Source organism: Nycticebus coucang, chromosome Y (genome assembly GCF_027406575.1).
Source record: "Nycticebus coucang isolate mNycCou1 chromosome Y, mNycCou1.pri, whole genome shotgun sequence".
Taxonomy (NCBI): Eukaryota; Metazoa; Chordata; class Mammalia; order Primates; family Lorisidae; genus Nycticebus; species Nycticebus coucang.
Genome location: NC_069805.1, coordinates 14361325 through 14383737, shown reverse-complemented (window position 1 = coordinate 14383737; position 22413 = coordinate 14361325). Strand labels below are relative to the sequence as shown.

Here is a 22413-nt window from a genome sequence, read left to right as displayed (position 1 = left end):
GCTGTTTTGATTACTATCGATTTGTAGTATAGTCTGGGGACTGGTGGCGTGATTCCTCCTGCTTCGTTTTTATTTCTGAGTAATGTCATGGCTATTCAAGGTTTTTTTCTGATTCTATATAAAACGAAGTATTTTGTTTTCAATATCTTTAAAGTATGACAGTGGAGCTTTAATAGGGATGGCATTAAAATTATATATTGCTTTGGGTAGTATGGACATTTTAACAATGTGGATTCTTCCCAGCCATGAGCATGGTACGTTTTTCCATTTGTTAACATGTTCAGCTATTTTTTTTTTCTTAGAGTTTCATAGTTCTGTTTGTAGAGATCTTTCACATCTTTTGTTAGGTAAACTCTCAAATATTTCATCTTCTTTGGCACTACTGTGAATGAGATGGAGTCCTTAACTGATTCTTCAACTCGACTATTGTTGGTATATATATAGGCTACCAATTTATGAATGTTGATTTTGTAACCTGAGACACTGCTGTATTCCTGGATCATTTTTAAGAGTTTTGTAGTAGAACCTCTAGTTTTTTTCCAGATATATAATCATATCGTCAGCGAAGAGCGAAAATTTGATCTCTTCTGACCCTATGTGGATACCCTTGATCGCCTTTTCTTCCCTAAATGTGATGGCTAAAACTTCCATTGCAATGTTAAAGAGCAATGGAGACAATAGGCAGCTTGTCTGATTCCTGATCTGAGGGGAAATGATTTCAATATAACTACATTCAATAGCAATATACAATTTTAATGCAATCTCTATTAAAGCTCCACTGTCATACTTTAAAGATCTTGAAAAAATAATACTTCATTTTATATGGAATGAGAAAAAAAAAAAAAAAAACCTCGAATACCCAAGACATTACTCAGAAATAAAAACAAACCAGGACGAACCACAATACCAGACTTCAGACTATAGTGTAAATTGATAGTGATCAAAACCGCATGGTACCGGCACAAAAACTGAGAGGAAGACGTATGGAACAGAACAGAGAACCATGAGATGAACCCAGCTTATAACCGTTATTTGAACTTTGACAAGCCAATTAAAAACATTTAGTCGGGAAAAGATTCCCTCTTTAACAAATGGTGCTGGGTGAACTGGCTGGGGACCTGATGAAGACTGAAACTGGACCCACACCTTTCATCATTCACTAAGATAAACTCTCACGGGATTAAAGACTTAAACTTAAGACATGACACTATAAAAATATGAGAAGAAACTACAGGGAAAACACTTGAAGTAATCTGTCTGGGCAAATATTTCACGAGGAGGACCCCCCGGTCAAGTGAAGAAGCTTCAATAGTACACTACTGGGACCTGATTAAACTAAAAACCTTCTGCACAGACAAGAACACAGTAAGTGAAACATGCAGAAAGCATGTTTCAGAATGGGAGAAACGAGAACACAGTAAGTGAAACATGCAGAAAGCATGTCCTCAGAATGGGAGAAAACATTTGCAGGATATGTATCCAACAAAGGTTTAATAACCAGAATCCACAAAGAACTCAAAAGTATAAGCAATTAAAGAACAACTGATCCCATCTCAGGCTGGCTACGGGACTTGAAGAGAAACTTCTCTGAAGAAGACACGTGCACGGCCTACAGACATATGAAAAAATGCTCATCATCCTTAATCATCAGAGAAATGCAAATCAAAACTACTTTGAGATGTCATCTAAATCCAGTAAGATTAGCTTATATCACAAAATACCAGGACCAGAGATGTTGGTGTGAATGTGGAGAAAAGGAAAGACTTCTACACTGCTGGTGGGAATGCAAATTAATACATTCCTTTTGGAAAGATGTTTGGAGAACACTGAGAGATTTACAAATAGACCAGCCATTCAATCCTATAAGTTCTCTTCAAGGTGTATACCCCGAAGACCAAAAATCACATTATAACAAAGATATTTTTACCAGAATGTTTATTGCAGTCCAATTCATAATTGATAAGTCATGGAAAAAGCCCAAGTGCCCATCAATTTATTAATGGATTAATATATTGTGGTATATGTACATCATGAAATTTTATGCAGCCTTAAAAAAGATGGAGACTTCACATCTTTCATGTACATGAATGGAGCTGGAACATATTCTTCTTCGTAAAGTACCTCAAGAATATAAGAAAAAGTATCCAATGTAAAAAACTAGGGACTCTACTACAAAACTCCTAGAAGTGATGGAGGAATACAGCAGTGTCTCTGGTTACATAATCAACATCCATAAATCGGTAGCATTTATATACACCAACAATAGTCAAGCTGACAAAGCATTTAAGGACTCTATCCCATTCACAGTAGTGCCAAAGAAGATCAAATATTTGGGAATTTACCTAACAAAAGACGTGAAAGCTCTTTATAAAGAGAACTATGTAACTCTAAGAAAAGGAATAGCTGAAAATGTTAATAAATGGAAAAACATACCATGCTCATGGCTGGGAAGAATCAACATTATTAAAAGGTCCATACTACCCAAAGCAATATATAATTTCAACCTCCTATGAAGGCTCCGCTACCATACTTGAAAGATCTTGAAAATACAATACTTCATTTTATATGGAATCAGAAATAACCTCGAATAGCCAAGACATTACTCAGAAATAAAAACAAAACAGGAGGAATCACACTACAGACCTCAGACTTTACTGCAAATCGATAGTGATCAAAACAGCATGGTATTGGCACAAAAGCAGAGAAATAGATGCCTGGAACAGAATGGAGAACCAAGAGATGAATCCAGCTACTTACCGTCATTTGATCTCTGACAAGGCAATTAAAAATGTTTAGTGGGGAAAAGATTCCCTATTTTAACAAATGGTGCTGGGTGAACTGGCTGGCAACCTGCAGAAGACCGAAACTGGCCCCACAACTTTCACCATTAACTAAGACAGACTTTCCACTGGATTAAAGATTTAAAGATAAGACATGAAACTATAAAAATACTAGAGGAGAGTGCAGGGAAAACCCTTGAAGAAATCGGTCTGGCAGGTATTTTATGAGGAGGACCCCCCGGGCAATTGAAGCAGCTTCAAAAATACCCTACTGGGACTTGATCAAACTGAAAAGCTTCTGCACAGCAAAGAACACTGTAAGTAAAGCAAGCAGACAGCCCTCAGAATGGGAGAAGATATTTGCCGGTTATATCTCTGACAAAGGTTTAGTAAACAGAATCCACAGAGAACTGAAACGTATTAGCAAGAAAAAAACAAGGGATCCCATCGCAGGCTGGGCAAGGGATTTGAAGAGAAACTTCTCTGAAGAAGACAGGCGCGCGGCATTCAAACATATGAAAAAATGCTCATCATCTTTAATCATCAGAGAAATGCAAATCAAAACTACTTTGAGATATCATCTAACTCCAGTGAGACTAGCCTATATCACAAAATCTCAATACCAGAGATGTTGGCGTGGATGTGGAGAAAAGGGAACACTTCTGCACTGCTGGTGGGAATGCAAATTAATATATTCCTTTTGAAAAGATATATGGAGAACACTCAGAGATCTACAAATAGATCTTCCATTCAATCCTGTAATTCCTCTGCTGGGCATATACCCAGAAGACCAAAAATCACAACATAACAAAGATATTTGTACCAGAATGTTTATTGCAGCTCAATTCATATTTGCTAAGTCATGGAAAAAGCCCAAGTGCCCATCGATCCACGAATAGATTAATAAATTGTGGTATATGTACACCATGGCATATTATGAAGCCTCAAGGAAAGATGGAGACTTTACCTATTTCGTGTTTACATGGATGGAGCTGGAACATCTTCTTCTTAGTAAAGTATCTGAAGAATGGAAGAAAAAGTACCCAATATAGTCAGCCCTACTATGAACCTAATTTGGGGCTTTCACATGAAAGCTGTAACCCAGTTACAACCTAACAATAAGGAGAAGTGGGAAAGGGAGGAGAGGGAGGTTGGTGGTGGGTAAAGGGAGAGGGATTTTTGGGATTATACCTGAGGTGCATCGTACAACTGTATTTGCGAAACTTGGTCAATGTAGAATGTAAATGTCTTGGCACAGCAACTGAGATAATGCCTGAAGGCTATGTTAACCATTGTGATAAAAATGTGTCAAATGGTGTATGAAGCGAGTGTATGATGCCCCATGATCATATCAATGTAACAGCTATGGTTTAATAAAAAAAAAATAAAGAACAAAGAAAGAAAAGAAAAAAAAAAGTATCCAATGTACTCAGCCCTACTATGAAGCTAATTTATGGCTTTCATATGAAAGCTCTAACCCAGTTATAACCTAAGAATATCGGGAAGGGGTGAGGGAGGAGAGGGAGGATGGGCAGAGGTAGTGTGATTGGTGGGATAACACCTACAGTGCATCTTACAAATGTACATGTGAAACTTACTAAATGTAGAATATAAATGTCTTAACACAATGACAAAAAAAGTACCAGGAGGGCTATGTTAACCAGTGCGATAAAAATATGTCAAATGTTATATGAAACCAGTGTATGGTGCCCCTGATTGCATTAATGTACACAGCTATTATTTAATTAAAAAAATAAATAAATAAATAATAAGAAAAAAAGAATGTGGACATGGGAGACACTCATAGCTCACTGGCTAGAGTGCCAGCCATGTACCCCAAGGCAGGTGGGTTCCAACCCAACCGGGCCGCTAAACAATGACAACTGAAACAAAATGCACAGTCCAGCGTTGTGGTGGTGACTGTTGTCATATAGTCATGGCTACTCTCGAGTTTCAGGGAAGAGAATTACTTAAGCCCCAGAGTTTGAGGTTGCTGTGAGCTGTGACGCCACAGCTCCCTACCAACGGTGACAAAGTGAGACACTGTATCAAGAAAAAAAAAAAAAAGAAAGAAAGAAAGAAAGAAAAGAAAAAGAATGTGGACATGAAGTCACTTAAGTAACCAATGACCAATAGAAAGAGACAATCAGTGACCAACAGGAAAGGGCAATACTGCCTGGAGGCCCATAGAGGCCTATGAAAGTCTTGCAGCCAATTTCAAATAGAGAGAGTATTTATATCCCTTCCTGTCTTTGCCTATCTGGCTCTCCCACTTTTTCTCCTCCATGAGAGGGACCTGCTTCCAATTCTCTTTGGAAGTGCTCTAACCTTTCTCTTTCTTCTTCTGAAACAAAATCTCTCTTTGCTACCCTGAAACTTGTGTAGGTTACATTTCCTTCCTATCCACACTGCCTGAGGTGCTCCGGGTTTATTCTCTGTTTCCACTCACTTTTTCTCCCGGTTACCACTGTGCCTCGATTGAGCTTCACTAGAGCTCAGTCCAATAATTGAACCAGGACAACTGGATTTGGGGAACTGATACCCAGAACCTAGAAAATTCTTACTCTAAAGGACACCCATTTCATCAAAAGCACTTAACCTCGAGGATTCCTAGGTATATGCTGCAAACCACTGAAAGCCACTGTTTGTATAAGTGGACAGTTTCCACATAAGAGGAAACAAGCTGCTGCCTTTAGAACTACTACCAAAGAAAACAGAACAAGATTACACCCAGCTAATTTTTTTCTATTTTAAGTAGAGCCAGGGTCTCCACTCCTACTCAGCATTTGTCAAAATCCCATGCTCGAGGTATTCCAGGTCCCACAGCCTCCCAGAGTGCTAGGATTACAGGTGTGAGCCACCACACCCAGCCTAATGTCAGTAACTTTTCAGAGAACCTTTAGAGGGTGGGAACCAAGATCCTGGGTCACTAACCTTTCTACACACGTTACCTATTATTACACTACAATATGCTCTCAAATACTAATATTGAAACAGAGTAGGCACCCATATCTACCTCCATAGATATGGAAACATAAAATTGAGACTGGAAAATATGTAACAGAGGAAATGCCCTGAAAAATATCTAACACATTTTCTGTCTCTTTAACTCTTTTTGAAATAAGACATGCATCCCTGCCTTTAGCAGTAGTCCAGTGGGGCAGAAAAATGTCTTTGGTTATTCTGCACTAGCAAGGTGGTTCAGGAGGCTGGGATCTGGCTGATTGGCAGAGGTGCTGAGCTGCTGAGATGCTGAGCTGGCTCCCATTTAGGCAGCAGAGATCACAGTTGTGTCTTCATCTGATATGGGACATTAACTTCAGTGGAATGACAATAGGCCCTCTCTCTTAATTTTTTGGAGACAGAGTTTCACTTTGTCACCCTTGGTAGAGTGCCCCGGCATTGTGGCTCACAGCAATCTCAAACTCCTGGGCTCAAGTGATTCTCTTGTCTCAGCCTCCCAAGTAGCTGGAACTATAGGGATCTGCACAAAGCCCAGCTAATTGTTTAGAGATGAGGTCTCTCTCTGGCTCAGACTGGTCTTCAACCTGTGGGCTCAGGCTTTCCACCCACCTCAGCCTCCCACAGTGCTAGGATTACAGACATGAGCCATGTCACCTGGTCCTGGACCTCTCTTAAGAGCTCTGTGATGCTGGACTTGGTGTCTCATGCCTGTGATCCTAGCACTTTGGGAGGCCAAGGCGGGTGGTTTGCTTGAGCCCAGGAATTTGAGACAAGCCTGAGCAAGAGTGAGACTCTATTTCTACTAAAATTAGAAAAAATGAGCCATTTGTTGTGGTGGGTGCCTATATCCCAGCTACTGGGGAGGCTGAGGCAAGAGTATCACTTGAGACCAAGAGTTTGATGTGGCTGGGAGCTATGACGCCACTGCACTCTATACAGGGCAACTGAGTGTAACTCTATCTAAACAAACAAACTAACAAATACTGTGTTTATGCAGGAAACAGATGTGCAGGAAAAATCGGTATTTTGAGAGGGGCAGTCTGTCATTTTTCCTCCTTTGCCAGCAAAGTAATAAATTTCCTTTTCCCTCTAAAAAAAACACTTATTCTTTTGTGTTTTTTATTTGACCTCCAAAACAAATGCTGAATTTTCAGTAACAATATAATCACCTTATCCTCATCTTATTATTTGGAACCTTTATGAAGGCCTTCTGTCACTTAAGGAAAAACAAAATGTACCTTTAAGTTCTTTGCAGGTCCTATATACTGCTCTGACTTTAACTGACTGCTGGATCTAACCTCTACCAAGACCTGATGATTATAATTTAATAGCAATTTATTGTTTTTCTTTTTCTTTCTTTCTTTCTTTCTTTTTTTTTTTTTTGAAATAGACATCTCACAATGTCTACCTAAATGGATTGTCATTGCCTCGCAGATCACAGCAGCCTCAAACTGTTTGGCTTAAGTGATTTTCTTTCTTCAGCCTCTGGAGTAGCTGGGATTACAGGCATCTGCCACAATGCCCTTTCTATCAGCCTTTCCCTGTTTCCCTTTTTCTGTTGCAGTTGTTATTGTTGCTTAGCTGGCCCAGGCTAGGTTTGAATCCACCACCTTCAGTGTATGTGGCCAGCGCCATAACCATTGTGCCACGGGCACCAAGCCAGCAATTCCCTTAAACACTTCTCAATGCAGAGAATATCCCTTCCTGCACTTAAACTCCCCTCATATTGTTAAATCTCAACTTTCGTCCTTTTGAAAATGCACTTTGACCTCACAATATCAGAATGCTTCTGCTAAGGGTATTATGGTATTAGGAAGGCCTAGCCAGTCAGAAGTAGACAATTAATATTGAGAGGGTTTGGCCAAATAGTCAGTTTATTCTTTTCAGAAACACGTCTTGTTTTATTGAACTATTTAACTCTACTCAAAAATGTGTCTACCTCTAGGGACACAAAAACCAGCTTACCCCTCCTGTAATTAATGACACTTATACTCCCAATTATATAGGGCTCTTCTGCTCAAGGCTGGATACGCGCCCCCTGTTTTCTAGGCCTGGGTGGGCTCAGAAATGATTCTCAGTACAGAATCCCATTTCTAGGCACAAACAGGCCACACTTTCCTGTAGGTTCCTCCTGAAGTAGGGACCACATACCCCAATTACTTGCCTCAGGCAAAAACTGCAGGACCCGAAATCCTGAGGTAAGTTTAGGATTATTTTCTGCTGGCAGACCTCTGGCCAATTGTGGTAAACTTCCCCAAACTTCTTCTGCTTAGAGGATAGGATTTAAACCCCCTAGACTGAAGACTTTTAGGGCTTCCCACTTTGCTTCTCCCCCTCTGCTGACAGAGGTTCTGTTTCCCCTTTTGCTTATCATTCTTTCTATCAGTCTTTCCCTGACAATAAATTCTATCCTGTTGCTTATCCGCTTGGACTGTGGCTCCATTCTTTTTTGGGGGGAGGGTATGGGGGTTCCAAATGTCTGTATTTGAAGGAATGGTACAAATGAAAGAATGTTAGTGGATGTTTTGATACAACTTATGGAAAAGGTCAAGGAAAACCCAAGAAGCATGCAGTGCCTTGGTGACCACGGAAGTCACCCCGTGGCTGCGGGAAAGTATACCTAAGGCTTATATCTCATCATCACTCTCTGCCAGGGTATGCTGGTCAAAGAGATACTCAGACATCCAAGATCTGAGGCTCCCACCCTGCACAGGTTGTTTATGTGGTCACTCAGTTCTTTAATGGATTTCAGTAAATGTGTCTCAATGAAGTCACACAGTGGGGGTCATTTTTGTCATTGGCCAGTTTCTGCAGTTCCAGTAGTGACTGATTTACACCATTTTCCCTAGTGGAACGCACACTCCATCGCATTCAGCCCACTGTCCCAGTCCTCACAGTCTGGTTGCAAGGATTCTCAGTTTCTCAGCATGTTCCCTCTCCTCATGAGATTGGAGAAGAAAGTATTTGGCAAAATTCTTTATAGTCACATCATCATGGTCAAAGTAGTAAGACATGGACAGGCAGACATAAGAGGATAGAGCTCCAGGATGAGCTGGCAATTGATGGCAGCCTCTGAGTCCTGGTGGTAGGTCTGATGCACCAGCAAGCGGGACATGGTTGTCTTGCTAGTTGCTGTGGAGAGGTGGTGGCATCTGCAAGAGTTTGAGTGGTGGCCCCAGGGGGCCTTCGGGCCGTAGGAGGGCACAGTAAAGAGGTGTTTGAGGGCTTGTCGTCAGTGGCCAGCCAGGGTGGGGGATGAGCACCAGCTTCTGTCCAAACACTGTTGAAGCCAGACACCATGGTGACTCTTGGTGAAGAACATTACGTGGTTTCATTCTTCAAACCCTGAGACCAGAAAATTGGCATAGAGAGAGATTCTGACCACACCAACACGTCCTAAATCCTACCCGGGTACTACCACTTGGTATTGTTACTGCCACCATCCATGGATTTTGGGTTGATGCATATGTAACCAGATGAAGAGAGTACCAGTTGCCTGTCACTGCTCCTCATGAGACTGGAGAAAAACTCCTCAGTGGCAAAATTCTTCAAAGCCATATCATCACAGTCAAAGTAGTAAGACATGGACATGTAGACATAAGAGGTGTAGAGCTCCAGGTTGAGCTGGCAATTGATGGCAAACTCTGTGTCCTGGTGGTAGGTCTGGTGCACCTGCAAGAGGGACACGGTTGTCATGCCAGTAGCTGAGGAGAGGAATTTCTCTCTATACCCTTTCTCAAGAGGAGAAATTCTGACAACACCAATACATTCTGCACCCTACTAGGGTACTACCTCTTGGTAGTAGTAATACCACTGACAAAGATTTCCAGCTCAACCTGGAGCTCTACACCTCTTATTTCTATCTGTCCATGTGTTACTACTTTGACTGTGATGATTTGGCTTTGAAGAATTTTGCCAATGGGGAGTTCTTCTCCAATCTCCCATTAGTCCATGGATGGGGGGCAGACACTTTATGTAACCAGATGAAGAGAGTCCAGCTGCCTGTCACTGTCAGCCAATATGTACACTGTCAGCCAATACGTAGAGACAGAGATAGGTTTAGCAAGCTTTATAATCAGAACAGCAGCAATTCTGGAGAACAGAGAGAGTAGGCATCCAAGACTATTCTGTTCTTCAATTTCTTTTTCTTTTTTTTTTTATCTTTATTTATTTATTTTTTTTTTTTTGTAGAGACAGAGTCTCACTGTACCGCCCTCGGTAGAGTGCCGTGGTGTTACACGGCTCACAGCAACCTCTAACTCTTGGGCTTATGCGATTCTCTTGCCTCAGCCTCCCGAGTAGCTGGGACTACAGGCGCCCGCCACAACGCCCGGCTATTTTTTTGTTGCAGTTTGGCCGGGGCTGGGTTTGAACCTGCCACCCTCGGCATATGGGGCCGGCGCCCTACTCACTGAGCCACAGGCACCGCCCTGTTCTTCAATTTCTAAAAACACAGTTTCATACATAAAGTTAAAAGGAAGAGCCCTACTCGTCTTTATCTTAAATAACAGTAAATAACATTCATCTTCAACAACAGCTATTGCCACAACCCATGACCGATAATAAATAATAATCGACATAATCCATGACCGACTTATACAACAACATTCCAATTGAAAAGTTCATCTCCTAAATCAATAGCTACACTACTTTGGTCACATAGGACCTAAACCAGTCAGACCAGCTATGTCATGTCAGGCCTAGCCTGACGGACTCCATCTCATTCTCACTACATGAGTTCTCACTTACACTGGTCTGCCACAAACTAAATTATCTTGTATATTTAGGGTAACTGTGAGACCCTTTCAGATATTTAAAAGTATTATCCCTCTAGTGGATTATGTTCATATTTCCCTGGGGGAAAAAATCCTACCCAGAAACCTCCAAAATGCAGTACACTCAAGCTTCTTTAAAAAACAAACTCCGAGAAGGCAAAACTGACTCCCTTTTTATGCACACTATGTGAATTGCAATTCCCTCATTAAGAGCAACAGGGACCAAAACTTACCTCAGACCCTCACAAAAATTAAGGAGCACAACATCAACTCTGAAAGGCAAACAAAGTACTCTCAAGTCATTAGCGATGATTGTTATGGGCAATTACATAGTCCTTGATTGCCTCTTAACTTGCTAAGGTGTAATTTATGCTACAGCAAACACTCCTCGCAGCACCTACAAACTAAAAAACAAATAAACTCAGATGAAATTAAGAAAATACAAACAGTGCGTTATACAGATTTAAATACCTGCCTTCTCTATTGATAAGAGTCTCCAGTAATTTAGAGCCATTTTCTCATCTTGACGCAGAGCCAGACAAACCTTTAACAAATGGAGATTTCTTTCACAGATGTAAATATTTTTAGAGTTTTTCTTGGGCCTATTTTTCTTGAAAATAATTAGCTAAAAATAATCTTTTTTTTTAATTTTTTAAATTTTTTTATTAGATCATAACTGTATACAATGATATGATTACGGGGCATCATACACTCACTTCATAAACCATTTGACACATTTTTATCACAGTGGTTAACATAGCCTTTCCGGCGTTATCTCAGTTACTGTGCCAAAACATTTACATTCTACATTTACCAAGTTTCGCAAATACCCCTGTAATATGATGGAGCTGCAACATATTCTTCTCAGTAAAGTATCCCAAGAATGGAAGAAAAAATACCCAATGTACACAGCCCTACTATGAAACTAATTTGGGACTCTCACATGAAAGCTATAACCCAGCTACAACTTAACAATAGGGGGAAGGGGAAAAGGGGGGGGTGGGTAGAGGGAGGGGAATTGGTGGGATCACACCTGTGGTGCTAAAAATAATCTTAATGCCAAACACAGGCATAATTTGGGGTGGCATAATCTAGCCTCTTACATATTTTTGGTTGGCATGTCCTGGACCCCATTTGACTTTAATGCCTTTCTACAACCATTGTCAAATCAGAGGATTTCAATCATTTCCCCTGTAGCAAAAGGAGCAAGAGAAATTAATGAAACTCCAAATTAGGAATACATTGTCTTCAAGTAGTTTCTAAAGCAAAATCTTGGCTATGGTGAAAACCTGGATATTATGGTTGAACATTCTTCAGGCTGACTTCATCTGGCCTTGGCCAGAAGAAGTGCTAGGAAGAGGGGATGTCAGGAAATCCCTTACATCCAAGAGCTAGCCTGGTACTGTCAGCCAGATCTTGGTGTTGTGAGGAGCTGGCCTGGCACTCAGAGTTGGGCCATGGTGATCTGCTGCTGAACATAAACAACCTCACAGAACAGCAACACCAGACAAGGCTGTGATGGACAGTGGCAAAAACAAAACCACACCAAAATCCTACTTTAATGGCAGATGAAGAGGGTCTATCTGCCTGTCACTGTCTGCCAAGTACAGAGACAGGGATTACGTCCAATGAGCTTTACTATGAGAAGGCCAGAAATTCTGGAGAAGAGTGAAAGTAGCCTCTTCAAGACTGTCTGGCCTCCCGTTTCTAAAACTACAGTTTTCTACATAAAAGTTCAAAGCAAGAACCATGTTAGCCCTCATTTTAAACAGTAAGTATCACTTATTTTATATTTTTTCATTTTAGTATTTATTTTTATTGGGACAGAGTCTCACTTCGTCACCCTGGGTAGAGTGCCATGGTCTCAAAGCTCACAGAATCGTCAAACTCTTGAGCTCAAGAGATTCTCTTGCCTCAGCCTTCCCAGTAGCTGGGACTACAGGCACTCACCGGAACATTTGGCTATTTTTGTTGTTGTTGTTCTTTGTTTGTTTAGCAGGACCTAGTTTGAACCCACCAGCCCCGGAGCATGTGCATGGCACCCTAACTCATTAGCTATGGGAGCCCAGCCAGTCCCTTATTTTAAACAAAGATAATCATGACTCATAATATACAATAATTGACATAAACTATGACTGAAAACAACATTTCTAATACAAAATTAATCTCTTAAATCAAAAGCCCCAAACTACTTAACATATGTTTTAGTTTAAACCTGAATTTACAAAACAACAAGGATGGAAAAGAAGACGTTAAGGTCATGTAGAACCAAATCTGACCAGGCCAGCTGTGTCATGTTGGCCCTAGCATGACTGACTCCACCTTATTCTACTACATGTGCTCTCCTTAACATAGACTAAACATAAACTTTGCGTAAGGTACCAACATGAAAAACATTCCCCTATCCTAACTAATATGAATTAGTTAGAGCTATGGCATTTTGATTTTTTAACCAGTTACAGCTCTAGCCACACTCTGAATTCTTGCCTCCTATCAAATAGACTTCTTAAGATTCCCAGTCCTAGAATTATCCTCAATCCCTCACAGCATCTGCTCCAAAGCAAAATACTAATTACTCATATCTTCTCTAAAACAATTTAATACAAACCCCAAACATAAAATAAATCCTTTCTACTTTTACTTTTTACTTTTATTCTATTTACTTCTTCACGTGGGAGGCCATAGTGAGTGGATAGCCTGAGCTCACAGGGGTTCAAAACCAGCCTAAGCCAGAGTGACACCTCATTTTTAAAAATATCCAGGTGTTGGGGTGGGTGCCTGTAGTCCCAGCTACTTGGGAAGCACAGGCAAGAGAACCACTTGAGCCCATGAGTTTGAGGTAGTTGTGAGCTATGAACACCACGACACTCTACGGAGGGCAACAAAGTGAGACTCTGTTACACATACAAAAAAAAAAAAAAAACTTATTTGTTATTATTGTTTCAGAAACAAGGTCTTCTCTATCACCCAGCCTGGAGTTCAGTGGCACAATCACATCTCATTGCATCCTGGAACGCCTGTGCTCAAAGGTTTCTCCTCCCTCAACTTCCCAAGTCTCTAAAACTACACAAGCATCCCACTATATCTAGCTAATATTTTATTTATTTATTTATTTATTTATTTATTTATTTATTTATTTATTTATTTATTTATTTATTATTTATTTATTTTTGTAGAGACAGGGTCTTGGTATAGTGCTTCCCAGGTTGGCCTCTAACTCCTGAGCTCGAATCATCCTCCCTGCCTCAGATTTCCAAAGTGAAAGGTGTGAGCCTTACTACAGGTGTGAGGCACCACACTTGGCCATAATAAGACTGTTCTAGTGTCCTTTCCTGTAGGTACTAGATGGTTCCTTAAAACAGTAAGTCCCATTGTTTCATAATAGGGATGCCTCTTGTGTTGTTTGACTATTTCCCAATATTTTGCATGAAGAAAAATGAGAATGAGCAAATTGACTCAAATTTTCACCCCTACAGGTGCATAACTGCTATCCTCTTCTCTACATTTCTTTTAGTCCATTCCCTCATCTCTCATCTTCTCAAAAGAGGAAAGTAATTTTGAAATACACACACTTCGCCATTGGTAAGAGTTCAGTGCACTTAGCATTAAATTCATTATTTTAAAGGCCTGTGAATAATTTCTCTAAATGAAATTTAGATCAGTTATTTGTGTTCAAAAAGACCCATGCTCAGGAAACTTGCTGAAGATTCCTAGTGACTAACTCTAAAGAATATTTTTGGACAAAAGTGGAATCTCTGTATTTGCCCTGTATTTCCATCAAAAGTCTCAGATTTTCTTACCTGGTTAAAATGGCTTTCTTTAACAGAGTTCTTAATTGTGGGAAGAGGTGATAACAAGAACAGATATACCACTATGCAAAGAATCCATATGATCACAATTATATTTGCTAACGTCATTATCAAGAGTAAAGATCAACTTGTGAAGATTTATACCTGAAGAACTCTTTCCACTGAACCTGGTGGAGTTCTTCTACTTTGAAACTTGACCCTTATGAGCACTCAGGGTTTTTCTGAGTCAGCTTCATGTTACACTCATGTTGAAGATGTCCTGCCATCCAGTGGTCAAATTGCATATTGCTTCTAGCTTATTTAAAATTGAGTTCAGGCTTGGCGCCCATCGGTCAGTGAGTAGGGGGCCAGCCAAATAACAGAAGGTGGTGGGTTGGAGCCTGGCTCAGGCCTGCTAAACAACAATGACAACTGCAACCAAGAAATAGATTGGCATTGTGGCAGGCATCTGTAGTCCCAGCTACTCAGGAGGCTGAGCCAAGAGAATCGCTTAAGCCCAAGCGTTTGAGGTTGCTGTGAGCTGTGATGCCTTGGCACTCTACCAAGGGTGATATAGTGAGACTCTGTCTCAAAAAATAAATAAATAAAATAAAATTGAGTTCAATGGTTAGAGAGCTCCAGCATACCCTCTTGAACTGGATGAAATACTGACAAAGCGCCATCTATTTCAAGATGCCAGCAATGATTTAAACTTTTGGGAAATACCCTGACTTTGATGGGAAAACAAATTTTTCATCACAAAAGGATTTTACTTGACCTTGAAGCAGAGGCCCCTTTGCCCTGACCTTATATGACAAAGTTTGTAAATAACTGTCTTGAAAACATGATGGGATACATGTTGGTATCAGTTTCTGGGAGCACTAAAGGTAAGCAGGTGTATTTCAGGAAGTCTTTGAAAGCCTGGGTGAACCCACAGACTGCAATTTGTTCCCCAGAGGGCTAGAGATAATGGGGAAGTTTCAGGGGATGCCCAGAGCCCAGAGAAGTGATCTTCATACACTGTGTCTTGAGTTTGAGAAATCCAAATTTATATGCAGATTATAAACTGGGACCATGGGAACAACTAATGCTCAGAAACTTGAATCAGGCCATAACTGAAGAGCACATGAGCAACTTATAGATATACTCTTAAGAAAGAGAAATGTTATTTAATAGCAAAGAGAAAGCTTAGAGTATTTCCAAAGAAGCTTGGAAGGGTGTCTCTGCCATAAATGAGAAGAGGTGAGAGAGACAAGACACAAAGGCAATGTAGAGGTATAAATACCCCATTTATTTTGTGCCATTTGAAATTGATTGCAACTCTTTCATTGGTCTCTCTGCACCTTCAGACATTATTGTCCTTTTCTATTGGTCATTGATTATTGCAGGAGCAAATGATAACTGAAGTCAAGATAATCTTGGCTTCTAGCTGAGAAAAGAATTGGCATCTAGTGAACTTGCCTTTATCGTCCTTGCAACTAGACAGGAGCGGAGAAGGAGAGTTGGACCTGAAGCTGGAACAAGGTGTATAGAAGCTTTGAATATAGATAGTTTGGAAGTAGATATCAACAGAAAACCTCATTTTCTGTAAAGATGATTTGAGGAGGTTTATTTGGATCCTAATATGTGTGACTGCAGCCAAGGGAACGTGATCTCAAGAGGTCTTGAGAAAATATGCCCCAGGTGCTCAGTTTATAGGTTTGGATGTTTTACTTTAGTTTGTTTTGTTATTGTTGTTTGTTGGTTTGTTTGGTTTTTGAGCCAGAGTCTCACGTGTCTCCTGGGCTAGAGTTCAGTGGTGTTATGATAGCTCACTTCAGTCTCTAACTCCTGGGTTCTAGTGATCATCCTGTCTCAGCTTCTCTAGCAGCTAATACCACAAGTGTCCCACACCATACCCTCTAATTTTTAAATATTTTGTGAAAACACTGTCTCACTATGTTGCTCAGGCTGGTCTTGAGCTCCTAGGCTCAAGAAAACTTCTGCATTTGCCCCCTAAAATCCTGGGATTACAGGTCAGAGCCACCACACCTAGCCTACAGTTTGGTTTTATGCATCCATGGAGACAGGAGTTATAGGTGAAACTTAAAGTACACGAAGTTGACAATAAGATGGAGTTTCTCAGGCTAGGGTGGACATGAAACAGATGATCTGGTCTGGAACAGGTGAGCTTAGGCAATCCACCCTCTTCTGCCTCCCAAAGTGCTAGAATTCCAATGAACCACCATGCACAGTTTAGGAAATGGAATTTGCATGCCTGTAATTCCAACATTCTGGAGGCCAATACCACAGGATTTCTTGAGCTCAGCAGTTCAAGACCAGCCTGAGCAAGAGCAAGACCCTATCTCTAAAAATAGCCAGTTGTTGTGGTGGGGAACTGTAGCCTGATCTACCTGTGAGGCTGAGGCAAATGTTCAAGGTTTCTAAGCCAGGCATGTTGGCTCATGCCTTTAATCCCAGCACTCAGGGAAGCTGAGGAGGGTGAATAGCTTGAGTTCAGGAGTTCAAGACCAGCATGAGCAAGAGTGAAACCCCATCTCTACAAAAAAAAAAAAAAAAAAAAAAAACTACCCAGCAATTATAGAGGGTGCCTATAGTTCCAACCACTAGGAAGTCTGTGAGAAGAGGATTACTTGTGCTGAAGAGTTTGAAGTTGCTATGACCTATGATGGCAGAGCACTCTACTGAGGGAGACTAAATGAGACTCTGTCTCAAAAATAAAAAAAGGAAATAAGTAATCAGTGGAACCTGGCTTATTGTACCCTCAATGAATCCCCAACAATAAATAAATAAATAAATAAATAAAAATAAAAATTAATACATAAATTACTGTTTAAAAAAATAATAAAACTGACTTTCCAATTGAAAGTGTTGTAATAGATTTTTACCGAGTTGTGTTGATTATTATTTAAAATACGGGTTTCAAATATGGTGTTTGATTTGAATCCTTTTGAATAAAAATGTCATTTTGGAGATAGAAAAACAACAGTCTTGGAGAGTCTGCTCTCACTATTGTCCAGAATTGCCAGCCTTCTGAAAATTAAAGTTTGGTGGATCTATCCCTGTCTCTGCAAATTGGCTGACAATAACAGGTGACCAGAGCCTCTTTACCCAGTAACAAACCCATGAATCTATACATGGAAAGAATACCTTGTATTAGCTCCAAAAGGCAGGGAATCTTGAAACTGGGGCTTACAAGTCATAGGTGGGTTACAGGGGTTCTTTAATTGGCAATTGGTTGAGAGAGGAAAGCTTTGTCTAAAGACCTGTAATCAGAAGAAAGGAGGTGAACTACACTAGCTTCAAGATGGAAAATAAGCCACATTATAGTGGGTTAATACAAATGCATTCAATGAGATGTTATTTGCAGTTGAGACTCACCAGTCCTCTTATAAAGGAATTTGGAAAAGTGGGAAAATAGATCAGAGTTCAATCTTCATGGAATTGGTTCCATGTACAATGATTTGAATGCCCTCTCCAAAACTCATTGAAATCTAATGGCTACTGTGTCTATATAAAGAGGGAGACCCTGAAAACGTGATTATGTTCTGCCCCCATGAATAGGCTAAAGCCTTAATTATGGAAGTGGATTAGTTATCAAGGGAGTGGGCTCCTGATAACAGCATAAGTTTGGTTCCAATTTTGTCTCTGTCTCACATGCTGGGTTTGCCTTTCACCATTCTTCCAGGGGAACAAACAGCAAGAAGACCACTTCCTCCTGCCAGCAGCAAACTCTTGGACTGCCCAGTCTCCAGAACCATAAGCCAAATAAAGTCTCAGTGTTCAAAGACTGCCTAGTGTGAACTAAAATAAAATCTTAAGGATCCCCCTCAAGCAGCTGACTGACTGGACCCCCTCCTCCTTGGCGAAGGGGATCCCCTAAAACTGAGTTGTAGCCATGAGAAAAGAGATCAGACATCCTTCATCATGTCCCCCTGCCTTCTTAGAGATGACTTTCTGACTCATTAATAGGTCTAAGTCTATTCAAGACTTACCTGGGAGATCTTTCATGTACACAGCTAACTACTTAAGTCTGGGCATATGTCCTGCAACTGGTCCCTGATTAATAGACTCTTAAATCAATTCAAACATTCCTTTTCCCTAACTCCTGCTGAAAGCACATGTAAGAAGAACAAGGTAGAGTCATTCCATCTAGGGCCAAGAGGACACAGCTGGACTGGTCAGTTTAGGTCCTATATGATCTTCACCTCATGCCTCCTGTTCTTGCTGTTTTACAAATTCAGCTTTAACATTAAAAAAAATGTATATTTTGAGTGGCTAGGGACAATTGATTTAGGAGATTAACCTTTGAATTGGAATGTTGTTTTGGATCATTGTAATCCTGACTGTTGGTCATCGTTTGTGCTGATTATTATTATTTCAGATAAGGATAAACAGGGGGTGGAGCATGATGGTGGATGGGAAAGACAATTAGCTGAGCTCCCCCGGAACAACAGTTGAGAGCAAGTGGGCTAGATCATACCTGGCCTGGCATATTGCCATGGAGTGATACTTTGGGGTATGCATTGAAATGACTGGATTACTAGACTTGTAGAGAAAACTGGAGCTGTGGCAACTGCCAGGCAAGTTCCTTCAAGCCTGCCATGGCCACGGTAGAGGCCAGAGCCATCCCCCCCACAGACACACAGAGGTCCCAGAAGAAGCCTCTTGCAGTTTTTCATGTTTGGGGTAAGCGAGGCTTTGAGTGGAAAGATTGGTGAAGTGTGCACTCCCCAGCAGAATTTAGTGGCTACAGTTGGGTGCTGTCTGGAGGCTGTGTCCCAGTTTGTCAGCAGGTGAGACATCCATATGGGGAAAGTTCCTAGACAGGAGTCCACTGTTGTCATAAAATTTGCCAGACAGTTGTGTAAGCAGGTCTGTTTCTGCGGGCCTAAGGCACTGAGGTCTGAGCTCCGCCTGCAGAGAACCATTTATGGCACAGGCCCAGGATCTCCGGCACTCCACGTGAACCGTTATAGTGGGAATCTGTGAGATCTGCCTCTGAAGATTTTTTGAGAACTGTGGAATCACACATGGGCAGGAATGAGTGCCAAGCGGGTAATCAGGCAATCATCAAGATCAATTTAGCTGGAAAATAAGCATAAGCCTTGGAACCAGGCAGAGATTAAAGGCTGCGCTTTTCATCACCGAATTCACAGGGTCACTGGGTGTCAAAACTATATATATTGCAACATAAATATATTCCTACTGAATCAGGATTCAGTATATGTATATGCATATTTACATATATAATATATATATAACTATAAAAAATTAACCACGACTCCTACAAGAAAGAAGAAAGAGAAAAAAAGCCAAAAAAAGAAAAAAGAAAGCAACAAAAAATTTATATAAGAGAAAAAAAGGAAAAAGCAACAAAGTTTTTATATATATAAATATATATATTTGTAATTTTTTCATTAAATCATAGCTGTGTACAATAATGCAATCATGAGGTACAATGTGCAGGTTTTATATACAGTTTTAAATAATTTCATTGAACTGGTTAACGTAGCCTTCATGGCATTTTCTTAGTTATTGTGTTCAGACTTTTATATTCTACACTTAGTAAATTTCACCTGTACCCTTCTAAGGTGCTGGGTAGGTATGGACCCACTAATTACTCTCCCTCAACCCATACTCCCTTCTCCCCTCCCCTTCCTTACCCCTGTCCCCATGTTCTTGTGTTAAGATTGAGTTATAAATTAGTTTCATATAAGGGCTGAGTACATTGAGTACTTTTTCTTTTATTCTTGAGATACCTTGCTAAGAAGAGTATTTTCCAGCCCCATCCATGTAGACATGAAAGGAATATAGTCTCCATCTCTCTTTAAGGCTGCAAAATATTTCATAGTGTACATACACCACAATTTATTAATCCATTCTTGAGTCTATGGGCACTTGGACTTTTTCCATGACTTAGCAATTATGAATTGGGCTGCAATAAACATTCTGATGCAAATATCTTTGTTATAATGTGATTTTTGGTCTTCTGGATATAAACCTACTAGAGCAATTATAGGATCGAATGGCAGGTCTATTTTTAGATCTCTAAGAATTCTCCAAACATCTTTCCAAAAGGCACATATTAATTTGCATTTTCATTAGCAATGTAGAAGTGTTCTCTTTTCTCCACATCCACGCCATCATCTATGGTTTGGTGATTCTGTGATGGGGGCTAATCTTACTGGATTTAGATGATATCTCAAAGTAGCTTTGATTTGCATTTCTCTGATGATTAAGGATGATGAGCATTTTTTCATGTGTCTGTAGGCTATGCAACTGTCTTCTTCAAAGAAGTTTCTCTTCAATTCCTTTGCCCAGCCTGAGATGGGATCACTTGTGCTTTCCTTGCGTATATGTTTGAGTTCTTTGTGGATTCTGGTTATTAAACCTTTGTCAGAGACATAACCTGCAAATATCTTCTCCCATTCTGAGGGCTATCTGCTTGCTGTATTTACTGTATTCTTGGCTGTGCAGAAGCTTTTTAGTTTGATCATGTCCCAGTAGTGTATTTTTGATCCTGCTTCAAATGCTCAGGGGGTCCTCCTCATAAAATATTTGCCGAAGCCGATTCCTTCAAGAGTTTTCACTGCGCTTTCTTCTAATATTTTTATAGTTTCATGTCTTAAGGTTAAATATTTAATCCAGTGAGAGTCTATCTTAGTGAATGATGAAAGCTGTGGATCCACCTTTCTACAGGTTGCCAGCCAGTTCACCCAGCACCATTTGGTAAATAGGGAATCTTTTCTCCATTAAATGTTTTTAATTGGCTTGTCAAAGATCAAATAATGCTAAGTAGATGGGTTCATTTCTTGGTATGACAATGGAGTTTTATTTATTTATTTTTTTTATTAAATCATAACTGTATACATTGATATGATCATGGGGATCATACACTCGCTTCATAGACCATTTGACACATTTTTATCACAATGGTTAACATAGCCTTTCCGGCGTTTTCTCAGTTACTGTGCCAAAACATTTACATTCTACATTTACCAAGTTTCGCAAATAACCCTGGAAGATGCACCACAGGTGTGATCCCACCAATCCCCCTCCTTCTACTCACTCACCACCCCGTCTCCCTTTCCCACTTCCCCCTATTGATAGTTGTAACTGGGTTATAGCTTTCATGTGAAAGACCCAAATTAGTTTCATAGTAGGGTTGAGTACATTGGGTACTTTTTCTTTTATTCTTGAGATACTTTACTAAGAAGAATATGTTCCACCTCCATCCATGTAAACATGAAAGAGGTAAAGTCTCCATCTTTCTTTAAGGCTGCATAGTATTTCATGGTGTACATATACCACAATTTATTAATCCATTCGTGCATCGATGGGCACTTGGGCTTTTTCCATGACTTAGCAATTATGAATTGGGCTGCACTAAACATTCTGGTACAAATATCTTTGTTATGTTGTGATTTTTGGTCTTCTGGGTATATGCCCAGCAGAGGGATTACAGGATTGAATGGCAGATCTATTTTTAGATCTCTGAGTGTTCTCCATATATCTTTCCAAAAGGAATGTATTAATTTGCATTCCCACCAGCAGTGCAGAAGTGTTCCCTTTTCTCCACATCCACGCCAACATCTCTGGTATTGAGATTTTGTGATATAGGCTAGTCTCACTGGAGTTAGATGATATCTCAAAGTAGTTTTGATTTGCATTTCTCTGATGATTGAAGATGATGAGCATTTTTTCATATGTCAGAAGGCCCTGCACCTGTCTTCTTCAGAGAAGTTTCTCTTCAAATCCCTTGCCCAGCCAGCGATGGGATCCCTTGTTTTTTTCTTGCTGATGCGTTTGAGTTCTCTGTGGATTCTGGTTATTAAACCTTTGTCAGAGATATACTCTGCAAATATCTTTTCCCATTCTGAGGGCTGTTTGTTTGCTTTACTTACAGTGTTCTTAACTGTGCAGAAGCTTTTTAGTTTGATCAAGTCCCAGTAGTGTATTTTTGAAGCTGCTTCAATTGCCCGGGGGGTTCTCCTCATGAAATAATCAACCAGACCAATTTCTTCAAGGGTTTTCCCTGCATTTTCCTCTAGTATTTTTATAGTTTCATGTCTTAAGTTTAAATCTTTAATCCAATGAGAGTCT

At 40.2% G+C, this 22413-nt stretch overlaps 1 pseudogene; it reads right to left on the bottom strand.

Moving 5' to 3' along the window:
* Positions 1-8371: 8371 nt before the first annotated feature.
* LOC128579014 (ferritin heavy chain-like) lies at positions 8372-9440 on the bottom strand (annotated as a pseudogene).
* Between the last annotated feature and the right edge of the window lie 12973 nt (positions 9441-22413).